This window comes from Pelophylax lessonae (assembly GCF_965119305.1).
Source record: "Pelophylax lessonae genome assembly, chromosome: 5".
NCBI classification, from domain to species: Eukaryota; Metazoa; Chordata; class Amphibia; order Anura; family Ranidae; genus Pelophylax; species Pelophylax lessonae.
The window spans coordinates 134,915,859-134,942,238 of record NC_138772.1 but is presented as its reverse complement, the minus strand read 5'-3'; positions in this window follow the sequence as shown (position 1 = coordinate 134,942,238).

Genomic DNA, 26,380 nt, shown 5'->3' with positions numbered 1-26,380 from the left:
GAATAAATAAACTACAGGTCCCATGTGACACTGAAGCATCAGTGAATTGCAAGCATGCTGAGCAGCATGATCGTAGTTCTTTCACACTGTCTACAGGTCTGGAACTGTCTGACCATATAGAAGTACAGGCAGAGAGCTCTAGTGACTGTACAGGAGCCTAGCATTACATGTGCCATCCATTGATTCCTGGTGCAATGCCCTGCAGGCTCCAGTGAAAAAAATAAATAAATGCACATTTTTTCCCTGCAAAAATATTACGTTTACTATTTTTTAAAGAATATGTTCATCTTTCGTTACATGTTACACCCATATTCAGGGTGTAACGTTATGAATGAACGGGTCCCCACATCTGGATTTTTGCTGTGCCAGCTAATGGGGGTTCTTCTCCACCCCCTAGCTGTCAAACACTTAAAAAAAAAAAAAAAAGTGGCCGTGCGGGGCTCCACCCACCTGGCCGCATCACTTATTTACACCGCTCTGTGAATGGAGAATTACAAGGCATAGCAGCCTTTGCGGCTGTCAGCTTGTAGTTTTCAATTAACTACCACAGCGCTGTGGGCGTTCATTCACTCTTCCTGTCAGTATGTATCGGCTTCCTCGTATGAGATATGAGGAAGCAGATACACTGACAGATCTGCAGGAGACCTGCATGGCATCAGCAATCTGCTGATCACTGGTGCAATGCTTTACAGGCTCCTACAAGACATTTTTATAAATGCACATTATTTTTTACCTGCATTTAATATTTTTCTGAAAAGTTGAACTTCTTTAAAGTGGTTCTAAAAGGTATAAGGTTTTTTTTTTTTTACCTTCCACTGTCAGCCTCTCCTTTAAACACTTAGCTGGCTCCCCTTTGGATCCAGTGCTGTGCTGGTCTGCAGCCTCACTGCTCTCTCTCCCTCTTCTCACAGGAGCCACTGGCTCCTGCTGCTGTCAAATCCTGTAAGGAGGGATCTGGATTGTGGCTGAATAGTGCTTTGTGTATCTATGGATGCACACAGCCTGGCTTGGCAGTGTTCCTGCATGAGTGCCTCCATAGCACACAGCTTTCTACAGAGGTACTTGGAGAAGAGAAGGAGCAGGCAGTGTTGGCAGGGGACCCCAGATGATGAGGAATGGGACTGTTCTGTGCAACACCATTGCAAAGAGCAGGTAAGTAGAACATGTTTTATCTTTACAACCACATAAAATCCTTTAAAGGAAACCTGTCATTGGAGAAATATTGAAGATTCTTTTTACCGCCTTCCTTCTGGAAATTCTAGTTGCCTGGCTGTGGCAATCTACTTTACTACTTTTTAAAAACCACTGACCTTATACAAGTATGCAGATCAGAAGCTTTAGGCTGGGTTCACACTTATGTGAATTCCCAAATCCAATTCGCAGGACAGGAGAGTGTGACCGGCTCTCAATGGACTAGTTTCCCAGATCTCTGGGGAGGCTGTAGAGAGCATTTCACTAGGGTCTTTGGCTCCGTTTCAGGTCCGAATTCAGGCAAAAATTCGGGCCTGAAACGGAGAACAGGGATGCACCCGACCTGTGCTGTGAGCTGCATATGAATTCAGTGTGAACCCAGCCTGAGTCCAAAAAATGAGTGTATGTTTTGTGTGCGCTACTACTAAAATATTCTTTCTAAGTCAGGTTAGTACATGGTGGATCCTGACTGTGTGCTGTAACTTTTTATATTTTAAGAATTGGCAATGTTTATTGAATAAGTGTCGAGGAGTTTTGACTTTAAGTCTCCATTTACACTAGTAAGACTTGTCAGGCGACTTGGTCAGCCTGACAAGTCACGCACCGTTGCGTCCTATAGTGTAGTACAGGAACGGTTCTAATAGGAGCGACACAATTAGAAAAAGGGTCCTGTACTACTTCGGGGCAACCTGGAGCGACTTGCATAGACATTCATTTTATAAAGTCAGTGCAAGTCGTGCCGAAGTCGCGGTGCACGCGACTTCACAGGTCGCCCGGAAAGTCGTGCCGCTTCAATGTGAACCGGCACTAAGCTGCATGTTGATTCCAAGTTTATGGCTCACAGTTGAAGTCAGAAGATGCATAGTAGCCAGGCAATTAGTGCATTCAAAAGGTTACACTGTCAACCCCCACATCACCAGTAATATATGCAACTTAATTAATATGAATGTGCTCTCACTTTCCATGCAATAAAGTCCAATCATTCATGCACAGTTATATTAAGAAAAAAACTTGCGCCACGTGAATAAATATGTGTATGTGAAACTTTAGGATTGCAGCTGCCACAAATTTCCACCAATAGGGGAAAACAGTATATAATATCTTGAAGTATATCTTCAATTTAAGCAGCGCATATACCTAACATACTATACAAGATATATTGTGTGTATTATTAAAGTGACTGCTTTAAACACCCATCCCAAGATATCCAGGTGACCCTGGCATCGAGGAGAGTGGACAAGAGGGCTTTCTGACACCTACCTACAATTAAGCGTTATAGGATCCAGGTTGCCATTATGCCCAGTACACACGTGCAGATTGTCGGCCGAAAAGATTCGGCCGACGACCGATCGGCCGATTGTAGGCTTGTTAGTATGATGCTTCCGACAGCCGACAGCGCACTTTCGGCCGAACAGAATCTGTCGTGCAAGCATTATTAAAATTTTTGTATGCCGACACCAGAACGGCCGATTGTTTGCCAGTCAGTACAGAATTTGGCCGACAGACAGCAGATTTGCAAGACTGGGCATGCTCAGAAAAGAAAAAACACAGGGAAAGTTAACCATCACATGATATCACTTCTGCAGTCGGCTGTTGTTGGCCGACAAAATTTGTGTGCAGTCTTTTGCACTTTTCAACAGACACGACAGACCTTGGACAAAAGACGGCCGATCGTTCGGCCGACAATCTGCACGTGTGTACGAGGCATAAGGTAACAGGGATCAGATTCATCTGGTAAGCTCACACTCTGCCCATCCCTGCACGAGTGAATAGGAGACACCCACCATTACTGCATGGTTGTGAACAACTCACTGGGACAATATATACTATACAAGCACTGGACTTTGAATGATCAATTTAAGTTGCACAGAGCACAAAAGCACTTTATTTATTGAAGTGTATGCATCTTATTAATTCATATTGCTTTGAGAATTTATGCATACAGGACTGGTATATATATATATATAATTTTTTATTCAAGAATTGGTATACAGCACTTTGCAGGATTGAAATATATGCACTTTAAAATATTTGTATTAAGTTTGATTAGGATTGATATTACAGTAATTGGAGCACCCTGCATAAGTCACTTGAGCACTTTTAAATTTGCACAGAGGTAATCATTTATGACACAGTCACTTTAATAATACGCACAATATATCTTGTATAGTATGTTAGATATATGCTCTGATTAAATTGAAGATATACTTCAAGATATTATATTCATGCTCAGTGTTGTGTGTGTGTGTATTATTCTTCATCCATCCACAAGTGTAACTTCTCATTATAAATTTTAATGGTGAAAATCCACTGCATGTCCCCCCCCCCTCCTCCCCCCCAACTTCTCCAAAGATGGACACCGGTCCCAGTGTACTCCAGCTCCACCGAACACACAGATCCAGTTGTACATATGTTAGACAGAAGAGGGCATGATATGCATCAAGGGAAGGAGAGAAATATTGTTTATTAAATAAAATATGTAAAAGTCTGTGCCTATGTCAGAATATAATTCATATGCAAACCAGAAAGCACTGACCAAAGTGTGCTCCAAACAGAAATAATGTCTCCGGAAGTCTCACCCAATGCATTTCATCATCTGTAATAGACGTCCTCAGGAGCTCTGTGTGTAGACTGAACACTGCTCGTTACACCCAAACATGTAATGGACTTCTTATTTCAAAAAAAGACAATATGAGCTTTCTAAAATCAGCCTAAAACCATGTAATGGCATACATGAAGAGTGATCAGATACGAATACAGATACATTAAATAAATAAATATATATAAAATACAAAGGATATATATATATATATATATAAAACATATATACAGTATAGGGAATCAACCGATTATCGCCAAGGCCGATATATATCGAGGGCCGGTATGCACTTCCCCGATATATCGGAATCGGCCCGGAAGTTACCGATATTGACAATATTTTTGTGACGCCATTCTGCCTTCTTAGGCCACCTCCCTCGCCTTGGACAGCCTTGTCTGGAGTCGGGACACAGGCACTGTACCAGCCAGCCACCCAGGGCCGGCGCGACCCATAAGGCAGCTCAGGCAGCCGCCTGTGGGCGCCAGGGTGGTGGGGGGCGGTAAATTGTCATACCGTCTTGGTCCTGGAGTCCCGGCGAATCCTGGAGCAGAGCAAGTTCCGGCACTTGGCTCCAGTCATGATCATCTGCACGGGAGGGGCGCGCCGCGCGCTAATTTTGGACACACACACATCAGGCAGCAGCACCAGTTTCACCCCCCCCCCCAGCAGCCTGTGCAATGCCGTACGATCTCGGCTCCACATTCTCCCCGGACCCCGCCCACCGGCCGCCTTTCAGAAGCCGCCCTCTCTTGCTCCCACGGCTCTGATGTACTCATGTAAACAAACAGGAGGAGGAGGGGAGGGAAATCATGCCGTGCTCCGAGTCCGCGCTGATCTGAGGTCTGTGAACTGTGAGTACTACAATAGATGACACGGGGGGGGGGGATATAGATGACACGGGGGACAATATAGATGACAGTGGGGGGAGGACAATATAGATGACACAGGGGAACAATATAGAGGATACTGGGGGGGTAATATAGATGACACTGGGGGGGGGGGCAATGACACTGGGGGGGAACAATATAGATGACACTGGGGGGGGGACAAAATAGATGACATGGGGGGAACAATATAGATGACACTGGGGGTGTGGAACAATATAGATAACACGGGGGGGGGGGGGATAATGTAGATGACATGGGGGGAACAATATAGATTACATGGGGGGGAATAATATAAAATGACACTGGGGGTGTGGAACAATATAGATGACAGGGGGGGGACAATATAGATGAGGGGGTAGGGTTAATACCAGCGCTATGGAGTTTCAGTACCTTGATTGGACTAAAATAAGCAATGTGATGTAAGCTGCCACCAACCTACCTCTGAGGTAGTGAAAAGATGAAAAAGTGCAAGGTTGTTGGAGTCGGCGCTATCACTTGTAAAATATTTCAAAGATAAAAAGGTGTGTAATGTGCGTATTGGTGAGAATAAAATATATAAAACCATACGTCTTTAAGAAAGTGCATATAGTGCATATAGTGCGTTTGGTGCTATCGCCACTTAAATGCAAGGTGCTTGGTGCTGATATCTTTAAAACATCAATAAAGTGCATAAACTGTGTTTAGTATACCATATCATATGCCACATATACTTAAAAAGTGCTGATTTGTATTACACCACGTGGGTGATTGTGTGCCTTTAAATAATAAACATGGTGCTTGTGGATCTCCACCAAGTACACCGCTGCTTACCGCACACTAAGGCAGATGACTCAACAAGTAGTACATATTCCTATCGCACACCTTCCTGGTTTGTAGGCTCTTATGTGTTGGGTGCTGAAGCGATTACCAGTTGGCAACTGGATTAGATACAAGTAAATACATATTCGCCAGCACACCAAGGCTCTTGCAAAAGCAGTCCAAAATTTATTGAAGTTACGATCACATCAAAAAATGGTGCAACGTTTCGGAGCCGCACAGGACCCCTTCGTCAGGCATGTCACCATTTTTTGATGTGATCGTAACTTCAATAAATTTTGGACTGCTTTTGCAAGAGCCTTGGTGTGCTGGCGAATATGTATTTACTTAGATGACTCAACAATTCTTCGGTCACTGACCATCATATACTACGCAATGGAGGCTTTTCTTGTGTTTCAGTGACCGAAGAATTGTTAAGTCATCTGCCTTAGTGTGCGGTAAGCAGCGGTGTACTTGGTGGAGATCCACAAGCGCCATGTTTATTATTTAAAGGCACACAATCACCCACGTGGTGTAATACAAATCAGCACTTAGCACTTTTTAAGTATATGTGGCATATGATATGGTATACTAAACACAGTTTATGCACTTTATTGATGTTTTAAAGATATCAGCACTGGGGGGGGGGGGGGGGGGACAATATAGATGACACGGGGGGATAATATAGATGACACAAGGGAACAATATAGATGACACTGGGGGGGCCATATAGATGACACTGGGGGGACAATATAGATTACACGGGGGGGACAATATAGATGACACTGGAGGGGGGACAATATAGATGACACTGGAGGGGGGACAATATAGATGACACAGGGGGGAGGGACTTATTCTAGTAGGGGGGATGGATATTAAATCCGACCACCACACCCCTCAGCACAAAGCCTCCCTCCTCCAAAGTGCCCCGTGGGACAGTGACCACTTAGCCCTCACCACCCCACAAATTAAAAAGATACTGGCTTCTACAAAGGGGCTAAACAAGGCATCTGGGACCCTTGGCATCCCGCTAGAGATGTGGATCAATCACCCCAGGTGCCCACATTAGTGCCGACCTGTCAGGCAAGTTAGTGGAGCCAGGTGGTGGAAATTTTTTTTTTTTTACTACTGTACTACACAATCCAGCGCAGGCAAACGCATTACATTTGCAACCTGCATTTGGGGTGTCATTAAGTTAACATTGACACCCACGGCAGATTGCAACTGCAGTGCGTTTTGAAGAATGTGGTGCATAAAAACGCACATATAATTTGGATTTGTGGGCTTTTATTCTTTTCTCAGGAAAGTCCCCCAAAAAGCAGGACAGTTGGGAAGTAGTTTTGATTGATTTGCATTAAAAGGGGGAGATTTGTACTGGGAAGGGGGAATTTAGGTGGGAGGATTTATGAGAGAACTGCACAGCAGACTGATGCTGGCATGGGGGATTGGGGGGGGGGGGGAGAGGATTTGTGTTGGGAAGGGGTATTTAGGGGGTGGAAAAATAATTGTGCTGGGTAGGGGGATTTGGGGGGGAGAGAATTTGTGCTTTTGTGCTATAAATGGGGAAAAGATTTACTCTGGGAGATCTGCACTAGAAGAGTGATTGGGTTTGGGGTTGTGGGGGGGATTTGTTGTGCTGGGAAGGGGGATTGGTGGGAAAGAGGATTTGTGCTGGGGGTATCTGGAGAGGGGGTATTGGGTGGGAGAGCATTTGTACTTGAAATGGGGGGTTGTGCTGGGAGGGATCACGTCTCCGCTGACATCAGATGCCCCATAAAGATGCATGGGGTGACCGTACAGATCCGCCAAAAAAAATGACAGGCGGATCTGAACGTTCCGCCTGTGTGAAAGGGGCCCAACAGTGTAAATTTGCTGTCCCCTCAAAATAACTCAACACACAGCCACTAATGTCTAAACTGCTGGCAACAAAAGTGAGTACACCCCTAAAGTGAAAATGTCCAAATTGGGCCCAATTAGCCATTTTCCCTCCCTGGTGTCATGTGACTTGTTAGTGTTACAAGGTCTCAGGTGTAAATGGGGAGCAGGTGTGCTATATTTGGTGTTATCACTCTCACTCATACTAGTCACTGGAAGTTCAACATGGCACCTCATGGCAAAGAACTCTCTGAGGATCTGAAAAAATTATTGTTGCTCTACATAAAGATTGCCAAGACCCTGACACTGAGCTGCAGCACGGTGGCCAAGACCATACTGCTGTTTAACAGGACAGGTTCCCCTCAGAACAGTGAAAGACCACAACAGGAGAAGGGCGCACTGACCTTGTGCATTACCACTAAAAAAGTTTATTAAAATCCAAATAGGGTCCATACATTATACTCACAAACATAAGATGTATACATGCATGTAGGAATTGGGAACAAATCACCTCCAGAACACTTCTATACTGCTGGATGGTGTGATGGCATCCACAATGACCTGGCTTACATGTTTCGAGGGAGAACCCTCTGCCTTAGAGCCAAAATCATCACTGACCTACCATCAATTCCCAGACTGTTATATAGCCGGTCTGCACCACCCACATCCCTCCACCCCGCCCCACTAAGGAGCAAAGGTCAGGAATGTGTTTAAACAAATTGGGATATGTGTACCCCAGTGTGCAATATACAACTTATAGGCTGACATCACTTCAAATGAATACCGGCCACAAACAACTGCGAGTGATGATAGTAACAGTCACAGTCAGAACAGGCCTCGCCATGGTCGACCAAAGTAGTTGAGCGTCATATCCAAAGATTGTCTTTGGGAAATAGACGTATGAGTGCTGCCAGCATTGCAGGTTGAAGGGGTGGGGGATCAGCCTGTCAGTGCTCAGACCATAAGCCGCACACTGCATCAAATTGGTCTGCATGGCTGTCATCCCAGAAGGAAGCCTCTTCTAAAGATGATGCACAAGAAAGACTGGAAATAGTTTGCTGAAGACAAGAAGATTAAGGACATGAATTACTGGAACCATGTCCTGTGGTCTATTGAGACCAAGATAAACTTATTTGGTTCAGATGGTTGGTGTCAAGTGTGTGTGGCGGCAACCAGGTTAGGAGTACGAAGACAAGTGTGTCTTGCCTATAGTCAAGCATGGTGGTGGGAGTTTCATGGTCTAGGGCTGCATGAGTGCTGCCGGCATTGAGGGAACCATGAATACCAACATGTACTGTGACACACTGAAGCAGCGCATGATCCCCTCCCTTCGGAGACTGGGCTGCAGGGCAGTATTCCAACATGATAACGACCTCAAACACGCCTCCAAGATGACCACTGCTTTGCTAAAGAAGCTGAGGGTAAAGGTGATGGACAGGCCAAGCATATCCCCAGAAATAAAACCCTATTGAGCATCTGTGGGGCATCCTTAAACGAAAGGTGGAGGAGTGCAAGGTCTCTTACATCCACCAGTCCGTGATGTCGTCATGGAGGAGTGCAAGAGGACTCCAGTGGCAACCTTTGAATTTGGACATTTTCACTTAGGGGGTGTACTCACTTTTGTTGACAGTGGTTCAGACATTAATGGCTGCGTGTTGACTTATTTTGCGGGGACAGCAAATTTACACCGTTATACAAGCTGTACACTCACTACTTTACATTGTAGCAAAGTGTCATTTCTTCAGTGTTGTCACATGAAAAGATATAATAAAATATTTACAAACATTTGAGGGGTGTACTCACTTTTGTGAGATACTGTATATATGTTTTATATATATATTTATCCTTTCTATTTTATTTATTCATTTATGAGAGAGTGAGAGCGATAACATCAAATTTTACACACCTGCTCCCCATTCACTTCTGAGACCTTGTTACAATAATGAGTCACATGACACCAGGGAGGGAAAATGGCTATTTGGTCCCAATTTGGACATTTTCACTTAGGGGTGTACTCACTTTTGTTGCCAGCAGTTTAGACGTTAATAGCTGTGTGTTGAGTTTTTTTGAGGGGACAGCAAACTTACACTGTTATACAAGCTGTACACTCACTACTTTACATTGTAGCAAAGTGTCATTCCTTCAATGTTGTCACATATAAAGATATAATAAAATATTTGCAAAAACTTTGTGATGAATACTATCCCATCTTCCTCAGCTTTCCAATTTTTATCTTTCAATAATTTCTTTGTATCCTAAATAAAAAAGACTATGAAGAAGAAATGGCGAACCTGTTGAACAAAGCAGACACCTATCAGAAATTAAAAAACAACCCAACAAAAAGAAGTATGAAAAGAAATTGAAAGCTTACATTTAAAAGGGAAAGAAATGGGTATCGTAAGCAAGAAGGAGGTGAAATACCTGATGCCTGAAGCACCTAAGACACCAGTTATCTATTATGTCCCAAAGGTCCAAAAAAATCAAGAAGAGCCACCAGTAAGACATATCATCAGTGGAATTGATTCAAAAGGATAACATAAGGATTAAGATATCACAAAATGAAACCAAATGGATTTTGTTGCTAAATTCCCTCCAGCCTGAAGGCCTTAACATTGACATAGACCTCAATTGCTTTATTTCTAATGATTAAACTGCGGTGCACTATCATTACAAATTAGTTTAGATATACATAAATAAATACATATATATATATATATATATATATATATATATATATATATACACAGTATATATATATACACTGTATATATACATTTTTAATCAGCTCCTGTAGTTTAGTTCACTCTGGGAGCCACCACACACACCTTGTGTGTGTGTGTTTAGTTTTTCAGTTTTATCTACTTATAGGCCGAAGTGTAACCCGAAGTGTAACCCGAGCCCCTTGTCAATGCCGCAATAACAAATGTGGATTCTTTCGAAAATGTATATGTCCCTGTAGGGGGTATATATATGTGAGCATATGTATATCACTCTAGATATATTTTGTGTGGATTTCCCCTTGAACTGTATGTATTATGTGTAAGGTTTACATGGTAGTGTAACAACCCATGCACATTTTTTAATATATTATTATTTTTTCCTTTAGTAAGTATCTCTGACCCATCCATAATACAGAGTGGATGTTGGTATTCGGCTGTGGTATTTCTCTTATTAAGCTAAACTCAATCTAGGATTACAATCAGGACACCTAATATTGGATGCGGGTCACATGCACAGGGTTGCTAGGATACTGTACATAATAAAAACCGGTGGGTACAGCAACATGGCGCCGCTCCTGGTGACGTCAGTGTGACAAAACGAGTATGACGGAGCTACAGCGTCATTGCGTCACTTCCGGTTTTGGATCTGTGGAGCGCATCGCGTCCCGGACTTCCTGGTTCACAACGCTGTGAGCTAATTATTTGATTCACAATGCTGAATGTGTTTTTACTAAGTGTAAGTGTTATTCTTTTTAAAATGAAAACTTTATTTTACGGTATCACGCTATGGAAGTTGTATCTTGACATTTGCATGTATGTTTGCAACCGGTGAAAAGAGTTAGAGTCAAGAAGGAGGAACACCCTGGGGGTGGCCCTGGATATCTCTATACAACCAGGGGGAGTTGTGGAGGCTGGATACTCCCTTGAGGGGGGATATCTCTGGCAACAGAAGGGGAACATGTGTGGAGACACCGGGCACTGTGTATGCTTCTGGGATAGTCTGTCCTCCCGCAACATTACCAGTTTATGCCTGCTGATGAAGATTCACTTTTTTTGCACAATTTTATTGTGTTTGCACATATCTCACTATTTATACAATATATACAGTTTTGCTATCTGTATAGGTATATGTTTAACAAATAAGATATGGTGTATATACATTTGTTATTTATTGGTTGTATATACATTTATCTAGACATGATGTATCCAAATTCAGTCTGATACTGTGAGGTAGCACAGAGCAGTGCCAATACCCACTCTCCTTTTTTATATTCATTTAATGGACACTATCATGGTAGTTAGTCCTAGTGGGGGCAGCAGCTATATATATATATTAGTCACATCCATAGTGCGGAAACATACAAAACAAACCATTCTAATAACTATGTCTCTTTTCTTTTTCCAACTCCCTAATTCCTGTCCATATTTCATCTTTCCCTCTGATTGGGTCTATATATATAACCTGGATATCCTGTTCCAACATTGTTCTAAAAACATCCAAAAATTGGTTACCCCCTCCATTTTGGAGTTAAAAGTGGACTGGCTTCTCAGGCCACTGTGCTTGCACTTTGATTTCCTTGATTCTCCATTCTCTGATTATTTGCATATTTTTTTTTAATATTTCGTTTTCTGATTAATTTTTGAACATCAAAGCACACGTTGAGCTTATTCATATTTCTATCTGGGGCATATTTCAATCCTAAATCTGTGTCCAATCACAGCTGCTCCCATGTAAACAGACTTGCCGACTGGCACGCTGTGTCTCTGAGAGGAAAGGAGAGCCATTAACGGGCAAGCCTGTCGTCAGCACATTGTTTACTCTCATAATCAGGGCACTGATCATCAGTGATGAACACTGCAGCCCCAATAGTGCAGCCTATCAGTGCCCATCAGTGCAGCCTCATCAGCGCACATCAGTGAAGTAGAAGAATTACTTTTTTGCAGAAACCAAGAAAAACACTTTTTTTTCTTTTCAAATTTTTAAGTCCTTTATTTGTTTAGCAAAAAAATGAAAACTCAGTGGTGATTTGTGATTAAATAACACCAAATTAAAGTTCTATCTGTCTCAAAAAAATTATAGAAATTAAATTTGGGTACAGTGTTGCATGACCGCGCAATTGTCATTAAAAGTGCGACAGCGCTTAAAGCTGAAATTTGGCCTGGGCAGGAAGGGGGTAAATGTGCCCTGTATTGAAGTGGTTGAGCTCTCTATCTGAAAAACTGACATCACTAATGGCCCGTACACATGATCAGAAAATCAGACGAAAAATATTGCTTTAGAAGCAAGCATACGAAAATCTAAAGGTTAGTACACAGCTTTTGAGAGCTGATCACGACAATTCATCTGATATTATTCGATAGGACAAACACAGAAAATTTTCTTGTACGATACCAGATCATACAATTTTTGATTAATCAGCATAGTATAGAAAATACAATACAAATCCAATACAATACAATACATGACATCACTTCTGAATTTTTATACTGTTGCGTGGGAATTTTTGTAACTTTGGCAACCTCTTGATTTTCCATATGGAGACTAGCAAGCAAAAAGAAAAACGGACTGTCATTTGTCTGATAATCTCATCATGTGTATGAGGCATTAGGTCAAAAATGCCTTCACCTAAGATTCTCGTCTTCCTCTATACATCTTTCGTCTCCTTTTTTTTTTTTTTAAACTAGCATTAACAGCTTTCTTTTTACAACTTGTTCCCTTTAATGTCTGTCAATTTCTTTTCTTTTCTTTTCCTTTTTTTTTTTTTTTTTTTTAATAGAAAAAAAAAAGAAAATTGAAACTTCATTACATTTAATAGAAATTACATTGTCAAAAACAGCCCCCTCCAGGACTCTGAGTTCTGTGAAGACTCTATGTAGGCCCAGCTCTCTGATGACGATTTACACTTGGGGATAGAATACCAATACCCATGTGTTATGTCTAGTAGGTGGAATAGGTAGGCTGTGAAACTGGTACGTTAAAAAACTAAAATTCCTGTAAAGAGGCTATGAAGACGAGCGCTAACTTTGAAGGAGGAAAGTAGAGGAGCAGAAGTGTAGAGTATTGGAGAACGATTTACACTAAATGGCAATTTTTTTTTTTCTACCACATATTTTAGATCCTTGAAGTTGCCTCACATGTTAAAACAATTATTTTTGGTCTGGATACAATCTGTGCACTTATTTCGGTATACCACTGTCATGGTAATTGCATGCGTTCTATATGGAATCCCCATTTTTACTGTCCTATCCTCTGTCTCTGAACAGCTGTGATTGTGACACACATATGGTACATTTGCTGGTCTTTTTAGTTGTTCGTTTTAACTGTTCATCTTGATCAAGATGTTTCTCTAGAACAACCGTCTGCTTTTTCTATCATTTAAATAAATTGGATTAATTTTAGCTACTTATCTGTAGTACAGGAAAATGATTTTCTACCAAAGTGTTGACCATATGGGAGCAAGTACGGCTTTCATGCATTAATTTTGTTTTCGTGTTTTCCATTTTCTAAGGCAGGGGTCTTCAAACTATGGCCCTCCAGTTGTTCAGGAACTACAATTCCCGAACTACAATTCCCATCATACCTAGTCATGTCTCTGAATGTCGGAGTTTTACAATGTCTCATGGTATGTGTAGTTCCGCAACAGCTGGAGGGCCGTAGTTTGAGGATCCCTGCTCTAAGGCTTTGTTCACAAATTGCGCTTTAACACATGCACTGGAACGTGCTAAAACTTGTCATCAAAGGAAGTGTTATAGATGAAGTCTGTTCTCATCAGTGTGCTGTGCTGCAGCTCTGTTTTTTTCTCATCTGCTTTCATGTGTTTTGAGGCTCATAGAAGTCCATGGTAACACATAAAAGGGCACATATGATGTGTTTAACCACTTGCCGACCGCCGCACGACTATCTACGTGGGCGGTCAGCCCCTCACAGGCAAAGTGACGTAGGGCTACGTCACTAGCTTGTGAGGGTCTAGGGAGCGAGCGCGCGCCGCCGGAGGCGCGCTCCCGCTCCCGCGTGGTCACGGACCCCCCCGCGTGTGTGACCGGCGGACCCGATCGCCGCCGGCCACTCTGCGATCGGCGGGGGAGAGGGAGAAAGTCAGGCAGCTTGTGTAAACAAGCTGCCTGTCATTCTCCTCTCTGTATGAGAGATGATCACATGGATCTACTATGTAGATCCGTTGATCACTCTGCATACAGTTGAAGCCACAGCCAATCACAGTTAGAATCACACCCCTAGGGACACACACAGCCCCTCCCTCTCAAATAAAGTTAACCCCTTCACTACCAGTGTATTTTTACAGTAACAGTGCATATATATAGCACTGATTACTGTAGAAATGTCACTGGTAACCCCAAAAGTGTCAAAAATGTCAGTCAAGGGTCCGATCTGTCCGCCGCAATGTCGCAGTACCGCAAAAAAATCGCAGATCGCCGCCATTACGCGTTAAAAAAAAAAACAAGAAAAATGACAAAAATCTTTCCCTTTGTTAGTAAACGCAATAACTTTTGCGCAAACCAATCAAAATACGCTTTTTGCAATTTTTTTTACCAAACATAGGTAGCATAAAACAAATTGGCCGAAAATATTAAAAAATTTTGATTTTTACATTTTTTTTTGGGGGAATTTCATATAAAAAAAAGGGAAAAATATTGCTATTTTTGCAAAATTTACGCTCTTTTTTTGTTTATAGCGCGTGATCAAAAAATCGCACAGGTGATCAAATACCGCCAAAAGAAAGCTCTGTTTGTGGGAAAAAAAGGACGCCAAATTCGTTTCGGTACAGCGTCGCACGACCGCGCAATTGTCCGTTAAAGTCACGCAGTGCCGAATCGCAAAATACCCTCTGGTCGTTTAGCAGCCAAATCCTCCGGGGCTTAAGTGGTTAAAGCCCTGGCAAGATGCCCAAGGGTCTCATTCATGTGATGTGATACTCTGCTTCATGGCCACAGAGTTTTTACCTTGAGCTGTAAAGTAATGCCTGTCAAACGCGCCCATTCGGTTCAATGGGAGAGCACTGCAACAAAGAGCCAAGTGCTCAACTCGTGTTTGCAGTGCGGTGTTTTACTCCAGAATCTTCCTTGGGATTGAGGAGAAATGAAAAAGCAGAAATTTAGGAGGTGGTAGGACCTCCTCCTGAACGCCTACCAACCGCTGATATACCACCCTCTGAAAAGATATCCACTGAAGACCACTTTTCAGAGGGCGGTAAGCATTGCTGCCAATCTGAAAGAAGCCATAGTGTGAATAAGTCCCCAAGTTTTTTTTATTGCTCAACATGAAATGCATGCAAATTGCACATCATCATTCACTAAAAAATGCATTATAAAACAAAGGTGTGTGAACCTAGCCTTTAAGCTGCCCATACATGGATCGAAATATAAATCTATGTATGTCCACTGTGGTTGAACAAAAAGTCGATTTACAGATCAACTTCGGATGAACTGCCCTGTTGATCAGCGCTGCTGGCTATAGACTGCAGGGCTGATCTGTGTATTCTGAACAAAAAAAAAAACCTGACTCTTCTAGAGCCAGCCTTAATGAATTAGGGTCCTTTTACACTGGCATTCCGCCCGGCGGACTCTGCTTTACTCAGCAGGGGATCGATCTGCTGATCCCCACTGAGCAGGCGGATGACAGGTCTGTCTCCGCTCACTGTGCAGAGATGGACCTATCAGAGCCCTGCTCTCCTCTATGGGGAGATCGGATGAAAACGGACCGACTTTCCGTTTTCAGCCGATCTGATCCTCCAGACGGATGGAAAAAAGGGTTACCATCCATCTGGATTTAACGGACAGGATAGGATTGGATAGCAGCGGGTGTCAGCGGACATGTCACCACTGACATCTGCTGCCCCATAGGGGTGAATGGAGCTTCCGATCAGGTGGGCCTGAAAAATTGACAGGCTAACCTGATCAGAAAATCCGTGTGAAAGGGGCCTTAATTGACAAGAAAGGACTTGTGTTGTTTGTAGAAGATACTATATAAAATGAAATCATGTTGCCTGGACAGGAACTTGTCTATACAGTGTTGACAGCACCCACATGTATGTGTAAAGGAAATAGTTGGTTTGGGCCACCTTGGCCCAAATTAACTATTTAAAGTGATAGCAAAGGTGGAGTAAGGCTTTAACCACTTGCCGACCGTACTATAGCCGAATAATAGCTACAGCGCAGTCGTCCAGCTTTGGGAGGCTGTCATATGACGCCTGACACTGCCGAACACAGATTCAGGTAAAGATCAGGGGCTCTTTACCATGTGATCAAATGCATCTAATCACAGCTGATCACAATGTCAATAGAAGCCGGTTACCGACTCTCTTTGCCACTCCTGCAGCCTATCAGTGCCCATCAATGTCCAGCAGTGCCGCCCCATCAGTGCCAATTGGTTTGTATTTGGATAGAAAATTGGCTAAAAGATAGAATTCAGAGAGTAGTGGTTAATGATTCTTACTCTGAATGGTCTAAAGTTATCAGTGGTGTACCCCAAGGTTCAGTGTTGGGACCCTTACTTTTTAATATCTTTATAAATGATATAGGGTCTCGGATTAAAAGTAGCATTTCAGTCTTTGCAGATGACACCAAGCTTTGCAGTGGAATAACTTCTTTACAGGATGTCTCCAACTCACAAGCTGACCTCAATGCACTGTTTCATTGGGCAACTATGTGGCAAATGCGGTTTAATGTTGATAAATGTAAAGTTATGCACTTGGGGGCTAAGAATATGCATGCATCATACATACTTGAACTAGAACTGGGGGAATCCATAGCGGAGAAGGATCTGGGTGTTCTGGTAGATCATAAGCTTAATAATAGCATGCAATGCCAAGCTGCTGTTTCCAAAGCAAGCAAAGTCCTTTCTTGTATTAACAGAGGCATGGACTCCAGAGAGAGAGATATAATTTTGCCCCTGTACAAATCATTAGTAAGACCTCATCTGGAATATGCAGTTCAGTTTTGGGCACCAGTTCTGAAAAAGGATATCGGGGAACTGGAGAAAGTGCAGAGAAGGGCAACCAAACTGATAAGAGGCATGGAGGAGCTCAGCTATGAGAAAAGATTAGAGGAACTGAATTTATTCTCTCTTGAGAAGAGAAGATTAAGGGGGGATATGATCAACATGTATAAATACATAAGGGGTCCATATAGTGAACTTGGTGTTGAGTTGTTCACTTTAAGGTCAACACAGAGAACAAGGGGGCACTCTTTACGTCTGGAGGAAAACAGATTTCGTCTTCAAATACGGAAAGGTTTCTTCACCGTAAGAGCTGTGAAAATGTGGAATAGACTCCCTCCAGAGGTGGTTCTGGCTAGCTCACTAGATTGCTTTAAAAAAGGCCTGTATTCTTTCCTAGGTGTACATAATATAAATGGGTACTAACATTTTTTTTAGGTAAAGTTAATCCAGGGAATATCCGATTGCCTCTTGGGGGATCAGGAAGGAATTTTTTTCCCCTGCAAATTGGATCATGCTTTGCTGGGGTTTATTTTCGCCTTCCTCTGGATCAACAGCGGCTATAGGATTGTGTATATGGGATTGTATTTTTTTTGGTTGAACAGGATGTCTTTTTTTCAACCTGACTAACTACGTAATCAGTGCCGCCTCATCAGCGCACATCAGTGAAGGAGAAAAATTACCTGTTTGTAAAATTTTATAACAAACTATCAAAATTTTTTTTTTTTTTCAAAATTTCCAATCCTTATTCGTTTATTTAGCAAAAAATGAAAAAAATTATGTGATGACGCTGTTCTTTTGCTTCCATTTATAGTGGAGACCCCACCCTTATCCAATCCAACAATTACCACGTCAGACAGTGTCATCTAGTGGTACCAATGAAGAATTACACAGAGGTTTAAGGGAGATATGTCTATCAGAAGTTCATGGCATACTTAACCCACTCACAACCGACACATTCTCTCATCTAGTACTATGGCATTTAAAAGAGACATACTGCTCTAATTATAAACTACCTGATGATATGGAGCTGCATGTTAGGGTTCTAAGAAGATTTTTAGACTAATTTCCACATTTAACCCATTGGGGGTCAAAGTGTTAAGTCTAAAAATCCACGATTTTTCCTTTTTTAACAAAACTGTATCAGTCACCTCTGCGACTCGGCAATTGAAAAGCAAAAAATCCCTTCAATTTTAGGCCCCTTGGATTTCCTTCATGTACTTCGGCAAAATGTAGGCCAATGGGGGTTTCCTCTTTAAGTCTAATACTGTTAAGATGTTCAACAAAACGCACTCTCAGCTGACGTTTGGTTTTCCCAACGTATAGTTTTTTACAAGGGCACTCCAAAATATAGAGAACTCTTGAATTGGCACAGTTTGTAAATTGTTTCATCTCAAAGTTATTTTCGTCACTTGAATCTGAGAAAAAGCTTGACCTATCTACATGTCCACAGAAAAACATTCCTTTCAGCCCCGGGAGGTCTGTAAGCCAATTTCTATTTGTTTTCCTCCGGCACTTAGACTGTACCAACATGTCATTCAAGTTTCTTGATCGCCTTGCGACCATCATTGGTCGAGTTTCTGAGCTTTCCAGCGTGACAGCTTTTGGAGTTAGGAAATCTTCCCTAGTCCTTCTACCTCCCAGGCTTTTAGCCCTCCTGAGGGTCCTATGGGAATAGCCCCTCTCTCTGAACCGAGAGTAGAGGTTTTCTGCTTCACGTCGGTAGTCCTCCATGCTAGAGCAGTTCCTTTTAAGTCTCATGAACTGCCCAACTGGGATACCCCTAATCAGAGACTTAGGGGGGTGACTTTCCGCATGAAGGAGAGTATTGGCCGCAGTTTTCTTCCTGAACGTGGCCGTAGTTAGATTACCTCTGGATAACCTTATGTACAGATCCAGGAAGGAAATTTCTCCTGGGTCCACCACATTAAACAGATGTATAATAACTTTAATATTAGCTTACCTGTAGGTTAAAATAAAAAAGAGTTTACTACCACTTTAACATACATGTACTTCAGCACCAGAAGGTTTTACCCCCCTTAATGACCAGGCCATTTTTTGCAATTATGTTGCTTTAACTGACAATTGCGCAGTCATGCGATGCGATGCTGTACCCAAATACAATTGATGTCCTTTTTTTCCCATAAATAGAGCTTTCTTTTGGTGGTATTTGATCACCTCTCCGGTTTTTAGATTTTGCGCTATAAACAGAAAAAGAGCGACAATTTTGAAAAAAACGCAATATTTTTTACTTTCTGCTATAAAACATTCCCAATAAAAAAAATGTAAAAAATCTAATTTTTTTTATCAGTTTAGGCTAAATTGTATTCTGCTACATATTTTTGGTAAACAAAATCCCAAAAAGTGTATTTTAATTGGTTTGCGCAAAAGTTATAGCGTTTACAAACTACGGGATAGATTTTTGGACTTTTTATTTTTTTTTATTAGTAATGGCGGCGTTCAGCAATTTTTAGGGGGACTGCGACATTGCGGAGGACAGATCCTACACCTAACTGACATTTTTGACACTTTTTGGGGACCAGTGACATTAATACAGTAATCGGGACTAAATAATATGCACTGTTACTGTATAAATGACACTGGCAGGGAAGGGGTTAACACTGGGGTGATTGAGGGGTTAAGTGTATGCCTAATAGTGCTTACTGACTGTGTGGGGGAATGGGTTGGACAGAGGCAGGGAGAGATTGGTGATTCAGCTTAGCTGAATCACACAATCTTTTCCTGCCTCTCTGACAGAAGACCCGCCTGCTTTGTTTACATAAGCAGGCAGGTCTTCTATCATTCTAGCCGAAGATCGCTGGAGGCCGGCGGCAATCCAACCAACTCCTCCTGCGGTCTGGATCCCACTGTGTTTAACCACAGCAGGAGCGCGCCACCGAAACTGCATGCACATAATCCCGCAGATCTACGTGATTATGCGCAGCCGAGCCGCCCTGCCGCAGTATATCTGCGTGGGGTGGTCGGCAAGGGGTTAATGGTGTACACATCTTAAAACAGGTGTTTTTTCTTTGACCAACACGTCACGGAGATGTGAACTGACACTGTTTAAAAAAAATGGCTAAACTGTGTACAATGATTAACTTGTGTGAAAACCTAGAGGAGTGTTAATATACAATTATACAATCTGGAAAGTTTACAGTATTACTGTCTGCTCATAAGTGAAGGTGTGTGTCTATCCCGAGGAGTTAAAAAACACATCTTGGTGTGGGAATTTCTCAACTTGTCACACCTGTTGTAAAAAGATTACAGCCATGTCTTCAGTTCAGGAAAGTCCGGTGTGCAAAATGGCCATGACTTCCACCAGTAGGTTTCAAAGTGCTGAGTGGAATGAAATGCCATTTTGTTATTTTAATAAAAAGTAAACCGTGATGCATTGTAACAGCACATTGCTCCCCCCCCTTAATGCCCCTACACAATAAATATCAGTGCACCTGTATTTTACCATGTGGGCTAATGTGTGTAGATGTGGGGTTTCTTGGGGTAATTATCACCTGTGGTAATCACTGGCTGACTGTCATGTCTAGCTGTGACCTGACCCCCCTGGAGATGCACGACTACTGACTCCTGAACAAGGCACACCCAGGTCCACCAAGCCCTTGTGATCAGCTTAAGCTGACCACTGAGTACTAGATAAAGGGCTCTACCGCCCCCACTTTGCCCAAGGCAGGACCCCACCTTACCAAACCTTAAAGACCCCACCTTGCCCAAGGCAGGAGAGGAAGAAGCCTGAGGCCCACACATCCTTCCCCCTAGATTTTAGGGTAGGCCCGTAGATCCACATTCTACCATCTGTGTGTGGGAATAAAACACACTTATCCACTGGAGCGACACACAGACGCAGAGCTAATCCTTTGAACAGTTGGCAGCAAGATACTTGTATCCTCTGGCTTCTATGTCACTGCTGAGTACTTGAGTGATGAATTCAGCGTCTAATCGAGGATGCACTGGTACATGCCAACCAGGTTGCCTGCCAAACAGACTACTGGGTTGGGCTTTGAGTTTAGGGAGGACTGGAAACTTACTAAGTTTGATAAGACATATGATGTTTGATGGTCTATAGGAGAACGTAGGTTTTCTTGGAATGATAACTTCAGATGAGGATCTTGGGGGGGTGGACCAATGCTTAGGTTGTGTTCACACATATGCGAATTGGATGTGGGTTTCCCCCGTATCCAATTCGCATGACAGGAGAGTGTGACCGGCTCTCAATGGAGCCGGTAAGCCGGTTCACACAGCTCCCGGGCAGCTGCAGTCCCCATTTAAAAAGGGTACTGTGTGTCTTTGGTTCAGATTCAGGTGCGAATTCAGGCAAACATTCTGACCTGATTCGCACCTGTATCAGTGAACAGGGACATTCTTCCTTTCTCTTTCCTCCTTTCTTTTTTCCTTGTTGCAGATCATGTTGTTTATTCAGACTTGATGTCTTGATCTGCTTATTGTTTTATGACCTGCCACAAATTTACCTGGGTCATTGATATCTACTCTAACTTGCAGGCTACAAGTTCTGTTTATTAATATGCTATTTATACTGTTGGGTGTTTTTACATTCTCGGCAACTACGTTCCAGCTGTCTAATATCTTCTTGGCAATTTCAAAAAGTTCTGGTATGCCATGTTTTGTACCCTACATTTTTTCAAAAAAAATGTATTGAAAGTGAAATTGTGTGACAAATTTTTCTTTTTCTTTTTGGGCTTTTTGGGTAGTCGGAGTATGCTTCCTCCATCAGTTCTTGATTACGGCCTTTGTCTAGGAATTTTGACTTCAGGACTTGGCTCTCCTTGTGTGTGCATTTCTGGTGGAGGCGACAGAATTGGCTATTGTGGATGTTGTATATCCATTTTGGATATTGCAGCTCAATGGTACTTGGATAGTTGTTGGATGGTTGTTTGAAATAAATTAAAAACATTATTCCAAAAAATGCACAACAAACGTGCTGAAAATGCACGCAAATGCGGGTGCAGAATTGCACAGTAAACACAGAGATTGTGGTGTAAATGAGCCTTTAGGTATAACTAAAGGCAAAACTTTTTTTTTTTTTTAGCTTTGGTCAGAGTATAGAGGGCTTAGAATACCTGTCAGATTTTACTGCAGTCTGTGCCCCTGTAAGGAGATTTATCCTCTCTATTTGTCCTGTTTACTGTTATTATTGAAAGTGAAAGTAAAAGTAAAAGAAAATCTCAAATGTTGGGTTGTCCCTAAAAAGTAATAGAGATTAAATCTTCCTATGGGGACACTAGTTGTGGTGATCTGGGGGTCCACAAGGAATTCCTTTCATTTGCAGGGATTTCCTCTTACTTCCTGTTTGGTTATGGGACAGGAAGTGAAGTGAAATCTCTGCAATGGAACACAGATGGCGAAACAAAGTCTGACAGGGGTTATAACCCTCCCTGACTCTATCCAAAATGAAAAAAAAAGTTTTGCCTATAGCTCTACTTTAAGGATAGATTCACACTTTGCAAAATCGTGTGTATTCAGGCCCCAATAATTCTTAATGTCTGTCTTTCCATGCATGCAAAACCACATGGTACAGCAGCACCATGTAATTCCATGTGGTGACATTTAAAAAAAGGGTCTTCTTTACTTGTGTTTCTATGGGTAGGGCAGACTAAGGAGCCTAAGGGTAAGGCACTTTCACACATACGGTCCGTTCAGTTCATCAGTTCAGTCACGTGAAAATGTATCAGTTTTTCATCCGTTTTTTCATTTGTTTTTCATCCGTTTTTTTTTACATCCACTACCAATGCAAAAATGGATGAAAAACAGACCGTTTGTCCGCTTACATCCGTTTTTCGTCCGATCCGTTTTTTTGACAGATGAAAAATAGGGCATTCATCTGTTCCAAAAAACAGACATTGACGGAAGCAGATGAAAATGAATGTTAACGGATGAGCATCCGTTGTCATCCATTTTTACATAGAGATACATTGATGTTCGTTTTTCATCCGTCAACGGATGGATGAAAAACGGACAAACAGACCATAAGGGCTCTTTCACACGGTCCGTAGGCGGATCCGTGCTGCTCAGCGGGGATCGATCCGCAATCCCCGCTGAGCCGGTGGATGACAGCTCCGTCTCCGCTTGCAGTGCGGAGAGGGAGGTGTCACAGCCCCTGCTGCTCTCTATGGGGAATCGGATGAGAGCGGACCGCCTGGCCGCTCTCATCCGATCCCATCCGATCCGATCCCCAGGACGGATGGAAAATAGGGTTTCCATCCGTCCGGATTTCACGGACAGGATCGGATGCGGATGGCAGCGGGTGTGAGCGGACATGTCACCGCTGACATCCACTGCTCCATAGGGCTGAATGGGGCATCCGATCAGATCCGCCTAAAAAACTGACAGGCGGATCTGATCGGACCGCCTGTGTGAAAGAGCCCTATGTGTTAAAGGGGCCTTAGGGTAGAAGCAATTTTTGAGTTTTACAACAAAAACTGCACTTAAACATTAAGGTGACTTTCCAGTTTTAGCTTAAAGAGCATTTGTTGCCTATACATAGACTAATACATTCTCCTAAACCATATTTGACAGTGTTTTCAGTTTTTTTCATGCATTCATGTATGTTTAGCAGATGTTCTGTATTATCAAGAGACAATGCATGCCATAATTGAAGAAATTTGGCCTCTTTTGCAACAAACATAAGATTTAACTCAGTCATTGCTAGGTATTTTTGTGCAGCTCAAACGGCAAAACCAATTTTGTCATGTTCACATACACATTACAGACATGAAAATTTACAAAGCAAAATGTCCCCAAGTAATATGGGTTAGTACGCTACAGTGCTATTCGTTTCATACCTCCCAAAATTTTGAGATGGGAACAAGGGACACCTAGAGTGAGGAAAAAAAGTATTTGATTCCCTGCTGAATTTGTACATTTGCCCACTGACAAAGAAATTATCAGTCTATAATTTTAATGGTAGGTTTATTTTAACAGTGAGAGACAGAATAATAATAAAAATATCCAGAAGAACACATTTCAAAAAAGTTATACATTGATTTGCATTTTAATGAGTGAAATAAGTATTTGATCCCATATCAATCAGCAAGATTTCTGGCTCCCAGGTGTTTTCTATACAGGTAACAAGCTGAGATTAGGAGCACTCTCTTAAAGGGAGTGCTTTTAATCTCAGCTTTGTCATGAATCTGCAGTAATGGTTCATGCCCTGACTGTCTGCTTACCTCTCTGGTCTGTGTATCAGCTTTAGGGACTGTGCTCTCACACCTGTGTGTTTAAGTAATGTTCTCTCAGCATGGCTCCACCCCAGCCTCTAACAGGAAACATTATATTGACCCGCTCACTGCAAGCCAGCCTTGCCCGAGCAACAATTGGGTGAAGGCTTCCTTGAGTGTTTCATGCTGTTTGCGCTACGTCTGATCTCCGTGTACCGACTTTGGCTTGTTCGCCTTACTTTACCTGTCTGCTTGTTGTCCCTCTAGCTCCCTGTCCAGGACCATGGCTGCGACCCTGTGTAGCTGCTTCTCTGAGCCATCGACCCTCAGCAGTCAGCTGTTGGGTTCACAATCTCCACTGTGCACTCCTCTCACTTGGTCCAGCAGGTGACGCTGACAAGCTTGTTACCTATATAAAAGACACCTGTCCACAGAAACAATCAATTAATCAGATTCCAATCTCTCCACCATGACCAAAATCAAAGAGCTGTCCAAGGAAGTCAGGGACAAGATTGTAGATCTACGCAAGGCTGGAATTGGTTACAAGACATCTCCAAGCAGCTTGGTGAGAGGGGGGACAACAGTTGGTGCGATTATTTGCAAATGGAAGAAACATAAAATAACTGTCAATTTCCCTTTGTCTGGGGCTCCATGTGGAGTTTGCAACAAGAGAATGCATTTTTTTTAGTGCATTGCAGCCCATTCAATTTAAGTAGACTTTTTAAGGCAGCATACACAAAAATGTGAGTGTTGCAGTTCATTGAGCCCTGCTGTGAATACGCACTGATAGTGCAAAGTCAAAAGATGGTACTGTTGACTTGTCCTATGATAGTTGCACAAATGTGTTGCCACCCAGATCATTTTTGCAGATAGCAGAAGGGTCAAAGATTGAAATTAAACAAGTTTGAGCTTGTTGTAGCCTTTGATGACCAGGAGAGTAGAACCATGACATATGTAATACGTCCATTTTCATAGGGTTAAAATAATACAACAGCATCCTGGCAAACATCTCAAAAACCCAACAAGCATATTCCTTATGTAGCAAGGTTTCTAGGCCTATGGCCTGATGTGGGTCTGCCATTAGTACCGGAATCCTCTCCAGCCCATGTGAGCTGAGTCCCCAGGTGTGACAACTGAAGCAGTGACAACTCTGGCATCTTTGTTTGTGGTTTTTCTTGTAAATTAAGGGGATGGGAGAAGGGAATGAGTGGGATACTCCTTTCGGCTTGAACTAATTACAATTGGGACTTCGATCCTGAAAATGCCCATTGGTGCTTCCTTGACGCCAGCCGGCGCCAGCCAACGCTCACTGACTCTGAGAACACTCTGTATAACAGATGAAGTGTTGAATCCTTGACCTGTCGTCCAGTAGATCCAAGACTGAGAACTGTAGTACTCCTGACACTGTTTTCACTGTATAAGTCTCTGAATTCTTTCCCCCACCTGGCACAGCTTGAGGTAGTATTTTGTAGAACTCCAAGCAACTATCTCTGTAATTGGCACACGCAACACAATTCAGGACCCAGACTGCCAGTGCCCCCTTTACACCTTGAACTCTTCAGGGTCCACTGACTATGTACCCCCTTTACAACTTCAGGGTCCTCAACCTAGTTACCCCCTTTACAGCTAGCTGACACTGGATCCCAGAACCTCTTCCGGAGTGGTCCCCTCTGACTCTAGGCAGACCCCCAGGGGCAATCCGCAGTACTCACGACCTGTGTAGGTTTTCCTAGAACTGGACCTCTCTCTCTCTGCAGGCTCTCGGCACACCGGATCCCCTCAGCTCAACTCAGCACTCTCTGGACACTCAGGTGACACCCCGAGACTTCCACCTTCCTCAGACAAGAGGAGAGACAGCCGCACTCTCCTTCCTGGGACTCTGCTTCCACCAAAGACACCGTGCCACACACTTTCGCCCAAACTTATATCTCCTCCCAGAATCCCTTGCAGTGTAATCTGCCTTCTGGGGTAGTTACAAGCTGGGATGTGTCCCCTGATTGGGCTTCCCACACTGTCCTATGAGAAGCCTCTCACAGGAGCCAGTGGAGATACTTTTCCCCTCACCTGGCACATCTGGAAGCCCTAAAACCCTAGCTAGATAAATCACAGCCCTGCTGTTAGGCAGACAAGGCGCACTATAGTTTTACCTAGCACCTATTTGTAGGGTGCTA